We start from the raw sequence: 16648 nt of genomic DNA, 5'->3' as shown, positions 1-16648 counted from the left end.
GTCACGTGACCTTTCGGAAAGCTTAAAGGTGCCCAGCTTCTTCTGACTTTGGGCTTGATCTTTCTCACTGTTCTTAATCTACGTCCGCGGTAACGTCTCTGGTCCTCTTGTACACTTTTTTTCCCCAGAGGGAGAGACCCCCTGGGCAGAAGGAAGAAAGGAACAGGTGCACAGAACCTTGTCCGGAAGCGCGGACGGGGTTCCCCCAGGCAGGGGTGCACCTGGGGGCTCACGCGCCACACGTCGTCCTGGGCTCCGGTGCGCGCCTGCGGCGGCCCCCGCCGCGCGGACGTCAGAGCCGCGTTGCCATGGGTGGGGCCTCAATGCCCAGTGGGTTTTAGCCTGAGTCGTGTGCCCAGGGCATCTAACTCTCAACCACAATGGGAGATCCCCAGTGGTTGAAGGGTGGTGTCGCCTGCTAACCTTTTCACAAATAATTCAAGCTAGAGGCCGCGTTATTGGCCAAAGAGGGAGCGGAAATTCCTGGATTTTAGGCAACTACGGGAGTAGGTCAAGTCCTGCGTACGTGTGCACTTGAGCTGGAGACCCCAGAGGGTGGCCCCAGTAGAAATATGGATGGTGGGCCGGGCGGGGGAGGGAGGTGGTCTCCATAATGCTAGGGATGACAGCAGTTTGGCCTGAATTGTAGTCACAGGAAGTGCAGGTGCCTCCGAGCCCCGAGAACGTACTTCAATTAGCTCTGCCACAACTTGTTGCTTAACCTGTAAGCGCTGTAACCCCGCCTTGCAAGGTGTCCTAAAGGATACCACACAGACCGTAAGCATTTGTTTGTCCTGGCAAAAACAGGTGGCTGAGCACCAGATGTCTCACAAAACTGAAACTTTTTTTTTTTTTTAACTTGACAGAGTTCCCAGCTGTGTCTGATGTGGGGTTTCCCGTAACATCTTCTCTGCTAAGAAAAATTGAGTAGATCGCTACACTACCGAACACACTTGGGCTATCGAATATGCTGGGTTTTTCTATTACAGTTCATTGGTTTCTGCTTTTTCAAATAACTCAAATCCACTTACCATGCCCTTGAAGCCTTTTCTCGCTGGGAGGAGCATTTCAAGGACAAATTACATGTGGTTAAGTAAGACTAGTGGGATTATTGGACCACTACATTTCTTTAGTTATTCAATTATAAACAAGACTTAAGCTGTACTCATCTGAAACTTGCCTAACATGTACACTTACCTGGGAATTTTCCAAGTGTGTATACTATGATGATCCCAACCCTCCTTACAAGTAAACTGGATGTGCTAAAACAATAAACATGTAATTTAACTTTTATTAACACTGTGAGCTTGACACTGTTTAAAGAGCTTCACATGTTAATTAAATTAATAATTGTGCTCATTCAATGAATAGGTATTATCTCCTTGTTACAGACATGAAAACTGAAGTATAGAGATTAAGAAATATGTCAAACAGCTATTGAAAACCAGGGTACATCAGAGTGAAAAGTCTGGAAACCTGAATTCCAATCCATTTGTAGATGTATGATGTTGCACAAACAACATTTGTTGAACACAGTAGGTAAAGTCTTTTTAAAAAAATATATTTTTATTTATTTCAGAAATGTGAGGCAGAGATAGAAACATCAATGATAAGAGAAAAATCGTTGATTGGCTGCCTCCTGCCCGTTCCCTACTTGAGATTGAGCCCCCAACCCAGACATGTGCCCTTGACCAGAATCAAATCCGAGACCTTTCAGTCCACAGGCCCAAAGCTCTATCCACTGAGCCAAACCAGCTAGGCAAGTCTCTTTTTTTAACAAAAAAAAAAGAGAGAGACAGACATACCAGCCTTGCTGACTTCTCCAAGCACTTTTGAGCATCAAAGAAGATAATGTAAAATGTCAAACACATCAAATGCTGTAAAGCACTGTGTGAATCTATGAAGCACTTCACAGTATTGGAAACTGAAGTGAGCCCACTAGAAAATCAACTGGATACATGGCACAGAGAACTGGGTAGTGTGCCTAATATATCAAAATACCTCTATTATTACAATGAAAATTAAAACTTGGCCATGTAGTTTATTTACTTATTTAGTCAATAAGAGACAATAATTGTAATTTTTTTAATATACAGTGTCCCCAAGACATGTATACATACTTTACCAGCTGATAGCTCATTTTTAAAATAAAATGTATCCTTTAATATGTTTTAATTGATTTTGTTATGCCCAGATTTCAAGATCCCCAAGACCACCAGGGAGACGAGTTCGATGCAAAAGCAAAGAGCCTTTATTCAAACTCAAGCTCGGTCTCTCCACCCCTTCCGACGCAGCGGCAGGATGCAGAGAGCCCCGAGTTCTGAAAGTAGTCTTTCTATAGGGCTTAGGGTTGGGCGGTGGGGTGATGCTCGGACCACTGAGTTGGCTGGTTCCGATTGGTGGGGTGAAGGCGTTTCCAGTTACACTGGGTTACTTCCCTCTTCATTTTTCTTTTCTTTTTTTTTTTAATATATTTTTATTGATTTTGTACAGAGAGGAAGGGAGAGAGAGAGTTAGAAACATCGATGAGAGAGAGTCATCAATCAGCTGCCTCTTGCACACCTCCTACTGGGGATATGCCCGCATCCAAGGTACATGCCCTTGACCGGAATCAAACCCGGGACCCTTCAGTCCCCAAGCCGATGCTCTATCCATTGAGCCAAACCGGTCTTGGCTTCCCTCTGCATTTCTATTGGCTGATTTAAGGGTGGGTTGGGTAACTGACACATTCTGTGGTTTTTCTCGGAAAGGGGTCAGGTCACATTGGGGATATAGTTACCCAAGATGGAGGACACAGTACAAGATGAAGTCAGTCCTGTGCTGCCCTTTCATTCCCCCCTTGTCTTGAAACTTACGGGCCCAATCATGGGACAGACTGCATTTCTACTTCGCCTTCTGCTACCAGAGGCTTGTACTAGGCACGCAGAACCATCATCTGAACCACCGCTATGCGCTCGCTCTTTGACAAATTGGACTAGCCTGTTGATAATGCAAGGGCCAAAGGTCAACAGCATTAGGATTGCGAGGGGTCCGACGAGGGTGGAAATAAGAGTGGTTAACCATGGGGACCAGTTAAATAAGGATTCATACCAAGACTGAGACTGCTCCCTCTCTAACTTCCGCTTCTGCAGTCCTTCTCTTATGAGGGCCATGGATTTCTTAACAACTCCCGAATGGTCAACATAAAAGCAACACTCCTCCCCTGCACATAGGCCTCCTTGCTGCATGAATAGCAAGTCTAATTCTCTTCTGTTCTGGAGCACTACTTCATATAAGGAAGTAAAGGATTCTTGCAGATGGGTAATGGATTTCTCAGTTCTTTTAATGTCTAGGTCAATGGCTGCCCTTAGGCTTCCATAGTTCTTGTCTTGTATGGCAAGCGAGGGTATCCCGGTTCTTAGTCCCAGCCTTAAGAGCGCAGCCAGGGTTAGGGCTGTAACAGGCTCTCTTCTACCTCGGGGGTTAGCAGAACCCAGCCTGCTAGGTATCTCCTCCCCTGAATGGTATACTAGCTTGGGGATTAGCTGCACGAGTATGCAAAAGCCTTCTTTCGAGGAGTTGAGGACGCAGGGAGCCAGGCCGCTGGAACAGGCCCACCACGCATTTTCGGGGAGGTGGAGGGGGGAGTAGGTAAGCTGTTCCACTACGGACTGATAGGATGTTATTACAAAGATGTGACTGCTCAGGGGGCTCTCAGCCTATGCAAGTACCTTGCCCTATTACTGCCTGGAGGGTCAGCCTGGCAGTAGTCTGCTGCCATCTGCAGGAGCTAAAATTGGAGGCTGTCGTATAATTGCCCTTAATAGCAATACCTTCGTAATATGGTGGCCGGACATCTAGACAGAGCCAGCGGGACTCGGTCAGGTCGGGCCTAGAAGCGTTCAGAACATGGTATGCTCTGACAGCCGTGCTCCACAGGGGGTCTGCATCAGATGGTAAGGCGCGACCCCACGTAGGAGATGCGGGTGGTGCCTCGGTAGGGACAGGGGATGCGGAGGGCTGTGAGGTCAGGCCCGGGTGCGGACAGGCTGGGGTGCTAACACTCGGTTAGGCCCTACTCCTATGGGAGCCTGTTGGGAGAGGGGTGCTACCTGCACCCGGAGGGTAAACAGCGTTCCCTGGTCTTGGGCCGCAAGGCCGCAAGCCTTACCTTGTCATATAGTCTAATCCCCCAGGTTTTTTCAGCATCCCATCCCGTTGCTTTCTTTCCCTGTTCTGTGAAGGATTTGCTTATGGGGTTGCAGAGACCCGTCTGGCCGCAAGGCGGAGCAGTTGGCTGCTTGACAGATATCAGATCACTGGTTTGGGGTGGGGGTGGGGGGGGGGGATCCACCAGGTATGCCCGGTTGAGACACACGACCAGGAGACACAGAAGTAGTCTGCCACATCCCCACATGGCAGATCAGGTCCGAGAGTGACCACGGCAAACATAACAATGACAGAAGGAAGGCCAAAAGGCACATGAAAACATGCTCAAAGTCACTAATTATCCGAGAGATGCAAATCAAAACAACAATGTGATACCATCTCACACCTGTCAGAATAGCCAACATCAACAAACGACAAGTGTTGGCGAGGTTGCGGAGAAAAAGGAACCCTTGTGCACTGCTGGTGGGAATGCAGACTGGTGCAACCACTGTGGAGAACAGTGTGGAGCTTCCTCAAAAAACTGAAAATGGAACTCCCATTTGACCCAGTAATCCCACTTCTAGGAATATATCCCAAGAAACTAGAAACACCAATCAGAAAGGATATATGCACCCCTATGTTCATAGCAGCACAATCTACAATAGCTAGAATCTGGAAACAGCCTAGGTGCCCGTCAGCAGATGATTGGATCAAAATACTATGCTACATCTACACAATGGAATACTATGCTGCCATAAAAAAGAAGGAATTCTCATCATTTGCATCAACCTGGATAGAACTAGAGAACATCATGCTGAGTGAAATAAGCCAGTCAATGAAAGAGAAATACCACATGGCCTCACTCATTTATGGATATTAAAGAACATTATAAACTGACAAACCAAAAGTCAGATATAAAGACAGTAAAGCAACAAGCAGACTGTAAAATTACAGCGGGGAGAGTAGGGAGATCTGGGGGAGATAAGAGATCAACCAAAAGACTTGTATACATGCATATAAGTACAACCAATGGACACAAAACTCTGGGGAGGGAGGGTATGTATGGGGGGGGGGGTAATGTTAAAATATGTACACAGATAATAATTTAATTTAAAAAATGAAAAAAAAAAAATGAAGGTTTTGCTTGCGGATGACTCTGTCTGTTGTCACCCATGCTGCTGGGAGTCCCCACGCCCCTTGCAATCTTACTTGGCAGATCATAGACACCAGCTCGGGGACAGTACTTAACCAGACTTCCCAGATCCACCCCAAAGACCCATGATTCCCAGAGCTCCGGGTAGACCTCCAGGACCTCTTTCTTGGTAAACTGCCCATGGAGTCAACAGTTACCAATATCAGGTGGGTTGAGTGCGCCGTAGCTTGAGCTTGAGTTTGAGCAGGTTGTGCTGATTGTAATCTAGGCTCCATTGGGTGATGAGGTCCTCTGGGACTGCAGAGGGGTCTGCTGGGCGGACGTGGGTGTGATGGATCCAGGTCGCGATGCAGTCTACCTTGAGAGCAGTGGGAGTAGTCAGCACTACGATGTAGGGACCCTTCCAACGCGGCTTGAGGGTCTCCCGGAGGTGCCTTTTGACAAAAACCCAGTCTCCTGGTCTATACTGATGAGGCCTCGTAGATGGCATTGAGGTGCGGCCAAATGTCCTGGGCGCCCTCTGGAGCTTAGGGTGTGACTTGCTTTTATCAATGGAATGTGGCAGAAGAGATTCCAAAGCCGGCTTCTACTTTCGCTCTCTTATCTTACGACGCGGCCCAAAGAACTGGAGGTCACACTAGAAGAACCAAGGCTCCCAAAGGACAGCCAGCACCAACTGCCAGACCTGTGAGTGAGGCCACCTGGACCTTCCAGCCCAACCACCTCACCGCTGAATGAATGCAGCTGCAAGAGCGAGCCTAAGGCAAAACCAGCAGATAAACTGATACCCAACCCAGACAATCATGAAAGACAGAAATCACTACAGCTGCAAGTCACTAAGTTTTGTGGTGAAAGTCACCAAGTTTTGTGGTGGTTTATTACACAGCAATAAATAACTAATAAAATTGTCTCATCTCACTTCTCAACTTGGCAAGTCCTGGCTCTCTCTTATCTAATTCAGAAAATACAATTACTTTCCCCCAGTTTCAGAAATGATCTGCACAAGACAATTATTCAAAACTTTAGCATCATCACTTTTACCATCAGGAAATTATTTCCTCTCTTTTGAAGATCTCTGATGTGCTGTCAGATTTTCCTTAACTTCGTTTTTGCTCATTCCAATTTTCTCTTCTGACGCTGATGGGAAGCCCACACTTAACTTTCTCAAGCAGCTTTGTTTCATTAAGAGCTATCTTTTCTCTAAAAGGTTCATGGAATTCTTAAGCATTTTTTCATATGCACTTAAAACATTTCTATAGAATTCTTTACGTTTTCTTCTTATTTTATAGCACAAGTAATTTTTTCCACTTCATCAAAGAGGTGCTTTCCTATTTTAATGGTTGCTCTCTTCAAGCAAGTTCTTAGCTTGTGAAAGTTCTTCTGAAATTCTGATACCTTTTCAGGAACTGGGGGATTTTCGTTTAAATTGAAGTTTATCCTCAGATATTTAATTACTTTGGTATGATCTGTTATTTTTTCCCCCCACAGGAATCTTCTCCAGACTAAAGGACAAATACCAGCAAGGAGTTTAGGACAACATTCCAGAGCACACCTTGTAAATTCCACAGGTTACTGTCCTTTTTGCACCAGCAGCCTAGATCCTGATGGAGTTTCTACAAGGCTTCTTTCTAAATTATTCAAGGAAGTGAAAGGTCCCGTTTCTAAACTGTGATTTTGATTTTTTTTGAGCAGTGGTTCTCAAAGCTTTTTACAAAAATTGGCAAGGTTAAGACTATTTTCATAATAACACTAAGACTTTATTCGCCCATTTCTCTCTTATTCATTCTCATTCAGAGTGGAGTTTTCTAAGGAAACAGGGTTGATTTTACCACTACTCTGAAAGCTAATGGAATGTGTTCTTCTGTATTAGTGGGCTAAAATTTTTTGTTTTAAAATCTAATATGATAGCCAAAACCAGTTTGGCTCAGTGAAGCCACTTTTCACAGGGTCTCTTAGCTACTAGATCTACCTCAACAAGCCAAGTTAACAAAGATTAGCTGCAGTTTCTATAGAGAAGGCAGAAAATCTTGTGTTCTCCTTGCTCAAGCTTCCTGTCATTTAATAGCAACAGATAACAAAATAAAATAACCATGAACCAAAAGATGCAAACTCTGGGTAGTCCTTATTGCTCATTAACTCAGAAGATGGGTATTCATTGAGTGCCTGCGTGTGTCCTGAATTGTCCGGATGCTGATGATAGTTGTATGCAAGGTAGACATGGCTTTGTCAGCATGAAGTGCCTCGGTGATGACACTGGAAAAGCAAGAGCCCCCACTGCTGACAAAAACTAATTTCATGAGCTATACTTATGATATGAGGATTAATCTAGCAGCTGTATTGTTTATTCCTTTTGATCTCCTTATTTTCATGTTGAGTTATCCTTTATCAGCACCATATTTTTTTTTCCTGCAAAACTTTCTTAATGAAAGCTATATCTGTTTGATGCTACTTCAGCTTTATTCTTGTTTTAGACCTAGGCTTAGCATTTAACTACTGAAGAATATTATATAAGCTTAAACTGAGGAACACTCTATGAAATCACTGGCTTGTGTTCTACAAAAATGCTGTCTTGACAGACTAAAGAAGACTGGAGAAGTATTCCACATTAAAGGAACACTAACAGATATGATCATTGGAAGAGGGTATAGGGTAATAAATGGTGATGGAAAAAAATAATTAGGACAATTATTAGGGAAATTATTAGGAACTACTAAAGAAATTGGAATATAGACTGCAGAGTAGATAAAATTGGAATATGGACTACAGATTAAAATATTTTATCAATGTTAAATTTTCTAAATTTGACCAATGTACTATAGTTATATGAGATAATATACTTTTTCTTTAAAAATACACACTTAAAGATCAACCAAAGGACTTGTATGCATGCATATGAGCATTAAGCATAACCAATGGACACAGACAGTAGCAGGGTGAGGGCATGTGCTGGGGGCAGGGGGCTGCCAGGGAGAGGTCAATGGGGGGGAAAGGGAGACTAATACTTTAAACAATAAAGAATTTATAAAAAATATATTTTATTGATTTTGTACAGAGAGGGAGAGAGATCGAGAGTTAGAAACATCTATGAGAGTCATCGATCAGCTGCCTCTTGCACACCCCCTACTGGGGATATGCCCTCAACCAAAGTACATGCCCTTGACCGGAATCGAACCCAGGACCCTTCAGTTCCCAAGTCAACGCTCTATCCATTGAGCCAAACCGGTCTCAGCAACAATAAAGAATTTTTAAACACACACACACTAAAATTTTCAGGGGAAAGGAAATACAGTGTGTGCAACCCAGGCATAAATGGTTCAAAAAGTATAAACAATATATGTGTTTGTGTGTGTGTGTGTGTGTACTATACAGGAGGGAGGAAGAAAGAAAAGGTCAGAGCAGCACTAACTGGTTTGGCTCAGTGGATAGAGGGTCAGCTTGTGTACTGAAGGGTCCCAGGTCTGATTCCAGTCAAGGGCATGTACCTTGGTTGCAGGCACATCTCCAATAGGGGGTGTGCAGGAGGCAGCTGATCAATGTTTCTCTCTCATCGATGTTTCTAAGTCCCTATCCCTCTCCCTTCCTCTCTGATCTCCAGTCCCAGCCAAGTGTTCCTAACAGTTTTTATATGTTTATTTGGTTGGATGGCCAGTGAAATAAAAATTAAGCCAAAGATAGTTGGAATGTTGAGTGTAAAAAATATTTGCTTTCCACACCCATGATACTTCTGAGATGAGCCCTACTTATGTGATTAAGTGGGTGCTTTTACACTTAACAATGTAAAATAATTTTTGCAAATTAATAGCTAATTAAAATATTTAATTTACCTGGTTAATGGGATTTTTGCTCCTGAACCTCAGTGCACAGTGTCTGCACATCAGGGCTGTAAGATGTTACCTTCATTTTCACACAGGCTTGCAAGTTGTCATCTGTGAGGCGTGATCAATGTTTGTTTTTAATGTATTTCATGTTGGAGAAGACCTGCTCACATACATATGTGGAGCCAAAGATCGACAGGACTCCAAATGCATACTTTTTCTATGTTTATATAAGTGTTGGGGGTGGAATTCCATGTTTCGAATACAAGTTTGTCCTGTTTGGGAAGGTTTTCAATATCACTCCATTTAAGATTCTGAGCCAGAATGGCCTTCTGACGGGCAACATCCTCAAGAGTAGCAGTCAAGCATTTGAACTTGGATACCCATGTATCTTTGTCGGCTATATCGGCCAGTTCCATCTCAAGATCAGGTTGACTTACACCTGCAAATGCAGTCATATTCAATAGGGATGGATCGATCGCCAGGGGAGTGACAAGGAAGGATAATGTGTTTTTTTCCTCTCTGAACTCACAGAATCGTTTCCCAAACGAACTTTGCATTGTGGTGATTGCAGACTTCAAATATTCCAAATTTATTGTATCAGGACTTTGTTTGAACTCTCTCAAAGAGGGAAAGTGAGACAGTGTACCTCTCTGTAAATCTTTGACAAACACTGTCAACTTGCGCTGGAATGCCAAAACCTCCTCCAGCATGTGCAGGGCTGTGCCTCCTTTCCCCTGAAGGGTTGTATTTAGTGTGTTTAGATGTGCTGTCATGTCTACCATAAAATGTAATTTTTCCAGCCACTCTGGTTGCTCCAGCTCAGCAAAGGTGAGCTCTTTGCTGGCCAGGAAAGTTTTTACTTCTTCCAAACATGCGACAAAGCATTTTAGCACCTCGCCTCTGGACAGCCACCGGACCTTGTTGTGGAGCAGGAGGTCAGAACTTATGCTTTCCACCTCATCCAATAGCAAACGGAATTGGCAGTGGTTTAAACCCTTTGCCATTATCTTATTAACAATCTGAATGACCACATCCATCACTTTTTAGAGTATCCACATTTGTAGATATGCATTAATTTAGTTTCCATTGATTTTTAGTGAGAGTGGAAGGAGGCTGGGCCAGGACAGAGACGCTGTGGTTGCCTAGTGAGGCTAAGTCGCCCGCAACCTGCCACACAGAGCACTGGGAGCGCCGGAGGCGGGCGGAGGTAAGGGATACAGCTCCCCGCCGGCCCCCTGCTATCGGCCCTCCTAGTGTCGGCCCTGCTGGGAGCCGCGGCAATGCTTCAAAAGAGCCGCATGCGGCTCTGGAGCCGTAGGTTGCCGACACCTGGTCTACTGTCTTAACTAATATTTACTTTTTTTGAATATATATTTTATTGATTTTTTTACAGAGAGGAAGAGAGGGATAGTTAGAAACATCAATGAGAGAGAAACATCGATCAGCTGCCTCTTGCACACCCCCTACCAGGGATGTGCCCACAACCAAGGTACATGCCCTTGACCAGAACCGAACAGGGGACCTTTCAGTCCACAGGCTGACACTCTCCACTGAACCAAACCGGTTTTGGATAATATTTACTCTTCATGTAATGGGAGACTGGAATGGAAGTCTGGACATCTTATCTCTTCTATTTACCATTTGTGTGATTTTTATGTTACAATTGCTCAACTAAGTATAGTTGAGTATCAAGTTTCTTCACCTAAAAAATGAAGGTGCAATGCCAGTCCTGTTGACCTCCTGAGTTATTATGAACATCAACTTTTTTTTTAATGGGGGATTTCCTAAGGTATAAAATACTATAGTCCTGGCTGGTATGGCTCAATTGGTTGAGTGTTGTCCTATGCACCTGAAAGGTTGCTGATTGGATTTCTGTCAGGATTGTGGGCTGGATCCCGGTGAGGGGGCGTGCAAGGGGCAGCCAATGGATGTTTCCATTTCACACGGATAATTCTCTAAGAAAATAAATAAATAAATAAACAAACAAAGAAAAAACCCAAGCAAACCTAATAAATGGAGGAAAATGTTTTTGAAGAATGTATTTCAACAAGAGTAGACAGGGAAAATTATGCCAAATACATGAGAGGAGCGGATGGGGAATACCAGATACAGTAATAAGCCTCTAGTAGTAGCAGTGTATCAGTCCTATTACCATAGGGTGGGGAAGGAAATCAGGACAAGGAGAAAGGTATTTCTTGAACTGAATAGCTAAAAACCTAAAACACAAAACAAAAACGGGGCAATTTATATTTGAAATACCCATATGGATCAAGGGGCTGGTTTGAGTTAAGCGGGAGTGGGGGACTGAAGTGTCGAGGCTACGGGGCAGAAACCCAGAAAGTGGTGTGAAGCCCTGACATGCATTAGCGGAGGAAGCGGCTGTGCTTTGCCTAAAGGTGTTCCGACCAGCGGGAGATCAACGTGGGGGCGAGGAGGCACCTAGAAGGGAATGATAGAGGACAGGAGACGCGAAGAAATGGAGGCAAGACAGAGTTCTGATCAAGCCTCGAATTTTATTGTTGAAGCTGCAATATATATACACAGGCTGTAGGGGGAGGTTGCCGCGGGGACATTCCAAGGCGGGGCAAACTATGGGAGGGAGGATCAGGGAGGGGACCTTGTAGGGATCTTCTGGAGCAGGATGTGTCCTTAAGCGATAGGTTATCTTTAGCTTCTGGCCAAGCCGCAGGGCACCACGTGATCTCTGGTGACTGAGTTGTAAGAGGAGTTGGAAACTTAACTCCCAAGATGGAGTTGTATTTTCTAAGATGAAGTTGCTTGTATCAACTCTGATGGCTCCCAACATCTCCTCCCTCTTTGTCTTATTGAGGGTGGGCCTTAACCGATTGGGGGAGTAGTGACCTGGTTCCTCCCGTGGGTTTCCCAGGCCCACCAGTGCTAGTAGTGGCTCTTGGTATCTTTTGGGGAGGAGAGGCATAGCCGATTAGATTTGTATTGATACCAACCTCTATGCAAACCAGGTATACTCACAGGGAAATCCAGAGGGGGTCAAAATTTTCCCATGACCTTCCCTTGGGAAGAGGGGGTCGGAAAACTTTTTGGACCTTCCCTTGCGATGCTTTGCTCCGCACCCAGATCGGTACCCATACCTTTCTCCTTAGTGAGGAGTAGGTAAGCATTCCTCTGGTCATCATGTTGTCCCCGCAGGGAGGGAGCGATGGTAAAGTTCATAATCTTGCTCACGGTCAGCTATGGCTAAATGGTGGTAATGTACCTGGATGGGTTTGGCCAAGATGCTATCAACCTGCTGTTTTACAAAATCTGTTAACCTCCGAAAAGTCCAGAGGCTGAAGGATAGGATCAATATCAGGATTAAGAGGAGGGTCAGGGTAGTTGTTGCCATGACCTGTAAAAAAGGAGAAATTTGTCTCAGGGAGTAATTCCCTGGAGGAGAGATTGTTATTTAGGGGGGTCAATGGGTTTGATCAGGCGTTCAGGTAGCCATCGTGGTCCCTCTTCTTGTGTATCGTAGATACATGCAGACCCCCGTCCCCAAATGAGGGCTGGATCGGGACCATGCCATTTGGAGGTTAAGGGATCCTTCCACATAACCTTTGCATATTGCTTTTTTTTTTTTTTTTTAATATATTTTATTGATTTTACACAGAGAGGAATTGAGAGGGACAGAGAGTTAGAAACGTCGACGAGAGAGAAACACCAACCAGCCGCCTCTTGCACACCCCCCAGTGGGGATGTGCCCGCAATCAAGGTACATGCCCTTGACCGGAATCGAACCCGGGACCTTTCAGTCCACAGGCAGACGCTCTATCCACCGAGTCAAACCGGTCCCAGCTGCATATTGGTTTTTTGTTTCTTGGTGCCATAAGCGGCCTGCAGCTGAGTTTTCTTTATTATCTAATTGTAAAAAATTAAGGGTGAATAAGGCATGATTTAAGATATTACGGGGGGAGCCTTTTGTGGAATAAATGTCATTTGTTTTAAGTTTATTTATGGTATTTTTTAGGGTCTGATGAGCTCGTTCTACTATTCCTTGCCCCTGGGGGTTGTAAGGAATACCTGTGATGTGTTTAATTTGAAATTGGTGGCAGGTTTGGAAGGCTTGTGAGGTATAGCCAAGCCCGTAATCTGTTTTTATCTTTTGGGGTTTTCCCGTAACGGTGAGGCATTGGAGGACATGGGCTATAATGTCCTTGGAACCTTCACCACTGTGAAGGGTGGCAAAAACGAATCCACTGTAGGTGTCTATTGTTACATGAACATATTTAAGTTTGCCAAATTCAGGGATATGAGTGACATCCATTTGCCAGATTTCATTAGGGAGCAGGCCTCTTGGGTTGACTCCTAAATGGGGGAGTGGTAAGAGAGTAACACCTGATGTTGCTTAATTTTGAGTCTGGGGAATGAACCTGATCGCCCCTTGGTTCTGTTCCTGGGGTGGGGCCAGGTGCTGGCCCCTCTGGAAGTTTCCCCGTTTCTGAGGAATGGGCTTACCTTCAATGTCTGTTTTTGAGCGACATTCATTTGCCCAATGTTTGCCGCGTCTGCATTTAGGACAGACTGATGAAGGGGGCGGTCGAGACTGTTTCCCTGTTGGACAGTCACGAACACAATGTCCAGGTTGTTTGCAATTGAAGCATGTTTTTTCCTGTGTATTTTTTATAAAATCTTTAAGGGCGGCCCCTATGGCCAGTCCGATGGCATGGGAGGTTCCTATTCCTGAGCAGAGTTTGATATAATCAGAGAGGCTACCGCAGCGGTGAGGTCTAATAGTTTCCTGGCAAGATGGGTTGGCATTTTCATAAGCGAGGTGTTTAAAAAAGGCGCTTTCTGTTTCTCCTTCCCCGAATAATCGCTCAGCGGCATCAGTTAGGCGGCTGACAAAATCACTATAGGGTTCATCGGGTCCTTGGCGAATCTTGGCCAAAGAGGTGGTGGCCGAACCCTTGCGGGGAAGGCGCCACCAAGCCTTAAGGCCGGCATTCTGTATCTGTGCTAATAGACCAGGGTGGAAAGCAGCTTGTGCCTCATTGGTGTCATAGGGACTCCGACCGAGCAGCTTGTCTCGCGTCCACGAGCGGGAGATTTTACTTTCGCTGTTGCGCTGTGCCGTTTCTCGGCAGTTTTCTACAAAATCTGTACGCCAAAGGACATATTCACCCCCGGATAACGTGGCTCGAGCTAAGGAAAGCCAGTCATTAGGAGTTAGCCACCGATCGCTTAAGCTTTCAAGTAGGGTCAAGGTGAAGGGAGCTGTGGGACCATAGCTGTTAACAGCTGCTTTTAAATCTTTTAAATGTTTAAGGTTTAAGCGGCGGTATTTTTGGCCTTTAGCCTGGGGCTGATCTGGGACAGGGTCATCTGTGTCTGAAACCTCATCGGCTGAGTATTGATCTTGGTTCTGGGAATCGGGAGGGTCTTTCTCTTCTTCCTCTTGCTCTTCTGAGGGGGATATGGGGTTCTGGCTGCGGGTGACAAAGAAGGCATGGATAGTGGGCTTGGGCTTAGAGGGTTTAGGGGGCTTTTTTTCGGTAGTTTTTGTAGGGGCGGGAGTTAAAGTGGTGAGTTCAGCCTCAAGGGCTTGGATTTCTTTAATGAGTTGAACATGCTCACGCTGTAGTCGGAGAATTTCTTTTAAGGACAAGACCTCTTGAGTTAAGTTAACTTTAGCTTGGCGGATGTGATCCGAGCAAGCGGGAGGGGTGTGGAATGGTTCTAAAATTGGGGCCAGGAAGGGGTCTCTGGAGGGAAGGGGTTTAAAACAGGAGGGAAGGGGTTTGATATAGGGAGGGTACTGAAGAGGGGGGGTGGAGGCGAGGAGAGGCCAGTCGGGGTTATGATATTGGGCGGCTTCTTCCTCTAGAGTAGCCTGATCTTCGGGGGGTAACTCGACATTGCAGTGTCTTGTGGAGAAGGAGGTAAGGGCGGGATAAATGTTAGAGGTGGGTGGGGGTTTTTTAGGGGGATCAGTATCCGAGGGAGAAGTTTCTTGTTTAGGCTTCTCGGGAATGTCAATGGAAACTGAACAGACCGAGGAGGGACGAGGAGGGACGGGAAGCCTCCTTAAGGGCTGTCTCTCCCATTTCAATGATTTTTATTTCATGGGAACTTAATGCCTGACCCATGATCCTTCCTCTCTTCCACGTGAGCCTCCGGGACGTATAAACCCCGTACCAGGTCAGCTCAGGATTTTACCTTCTTATCAGATTTCTCCTACTTGGCTAGCCTCTGTCAACCTTTAATCATAGGTCGGGATGTATAAGCCCCATGCCAGGAGGACGACCACTAAGATATAGTGAACTCAGGGTTTTCAAGAGGTTGCCCTTCGGCTGATAATTGGTGACTTTCCTGAGTGATTCGGAGTCTCCTCTCTTCCAAACTCGGGTACCCTTCACTCTTCCCCGAGTGGTTGAGAGGAAGCTCTTAGTGGACTAGAGAGTACAGAACATGAGGTTCTCTAAGATCCTTTTTTCTAACCCTTACTCCTCGCGTCTTGAGGGATTCTTTCAAATGCCTGACCAAGAAAAATTCACTTGCTTACCTTTCTCGTCGATCTGTCTCACGGGAGGGCTGAAAACCGTGGCGATCGGGGAAACGAGTCTTCACTCGTGAGTCAATACTGCAACGGCGACTCAAGGGGTGTCCGGCCGGACTCTCAGCAAGTGTACCTCGGACCTCGCGTTGGGGGGATCTTCCGGAGCAGGATGTGTCGTTAAGCCGATAGGTTATCTTTAGCTTCTGGCCAAGCCGCAGGGCACCACGTGATCTCTGGTGACTGAGAGTTGTAAGAGGAGTTGGAAACTTAACTCCCAAGATGGAGTTGTATTTTCTAAGATGGAGTTGCTTGTATCAACTCTGATGGTTCCCAACATAAAGGGTGAGAAAATACTCCGTGGGACGCATGCTCTCTCCCAAAACTGCCCAAGGGTAAGACCGAGGTGCGGGCGACAACGCTACAAGCGGTCCCTACTCCACCTCCGATCACTACCCAGCACCAGACACACCCCGTCCTGAGCGCCACCTGGCCTGTGTGGTACACACCCTCCCCTCCACCCTCCGGGTGGCGACCGCGATCGTCTCCGCAGACGCCAGCGGAAACTTACCGTTCCCGACGCCCAAGGCCGCCAGTTCCGAGGTTACCTTCTCCCGAGCCCGAGGGGCGGACGGCTTGGGGGAGCGATTTTGCACCCCGGAAGCAGCAAGGGAAGTGGGGTCTGGGCGCCCATGCAAGAGAGCCCTGTGCTGTGCACGCGCCGAGGGAAGGGCACCAAGGCGGGTGGGGAAGGAGAGCAGCAGCGGGAAAGGCACTCGCGCCAGAAAACAAAGAGCAGCCACGAGCCGCGGAAAGTCACGTGATAGCCGGGCCGTTACGTGGCCCTGGGGGCGGGGCCTGTCGGAGGTGACGGTCCGTTAGCGAGTCCCCGGCGCCGCAGTGGAGGCTTCGGTACCTTCCGCGGCACCTAGGGTGGCGCCATTTCCTTGACTCCACTCGCTCTTCGGGAATAGGGACGCCCCCCCGCCCCCCCTTTCTTCCTAGAAGGGAAAGCTGGGCCGAAGGAGAAGCAGGTGT

General features: G+C 46.3%; 1 long non-coding RNA gene across 2 annotated transcripts; it reads right to left on the bottom strand.

Annotated features, from left to right (window-relative positions):
* Positions 1–10712: 10712 nt before the first annotated feature.
* On the bottom strand, positions 10713–16313 carry LOC311630519. 2 transcript variants are annotated; one of them, XR_014796392.1, is made up of 3 exons: positions 16182–16313; positions 15612–15853; positions 10713–12466 (listed from the first exon to the last, which is right to left on the bottom strand). It is a non-coding gene; the product is annotated as an uncharacterized lncRNA (long non-coding RNA). The 2 variants fall into 2 exon arrangements; XR_014796393.1 differs by having other exon boundaries at positions 10876–12466; positions 15620–15853.
* Between the last annotated feature and the right edge of the window lie 335 nt (positions 16314–16648).

This window comes from Pipistrellus hanaki, assembly GCF_964339955.1.
Source record: "Pipistrellus hanaki genome assembly, chromosome: 11".
In the NCBI taxonomy this organism is placed as follows: Eukaryota; Metazoa; Chordata; class Mammalia; order Chiroptera; family Vespertilionidae; genus Pipistrellus; species Pipistrellus hanaki.
Note: the sequence above shows the minus strand (reverse complement) of the source record. Positions and strands in the feature narration are given on the sequence as shown.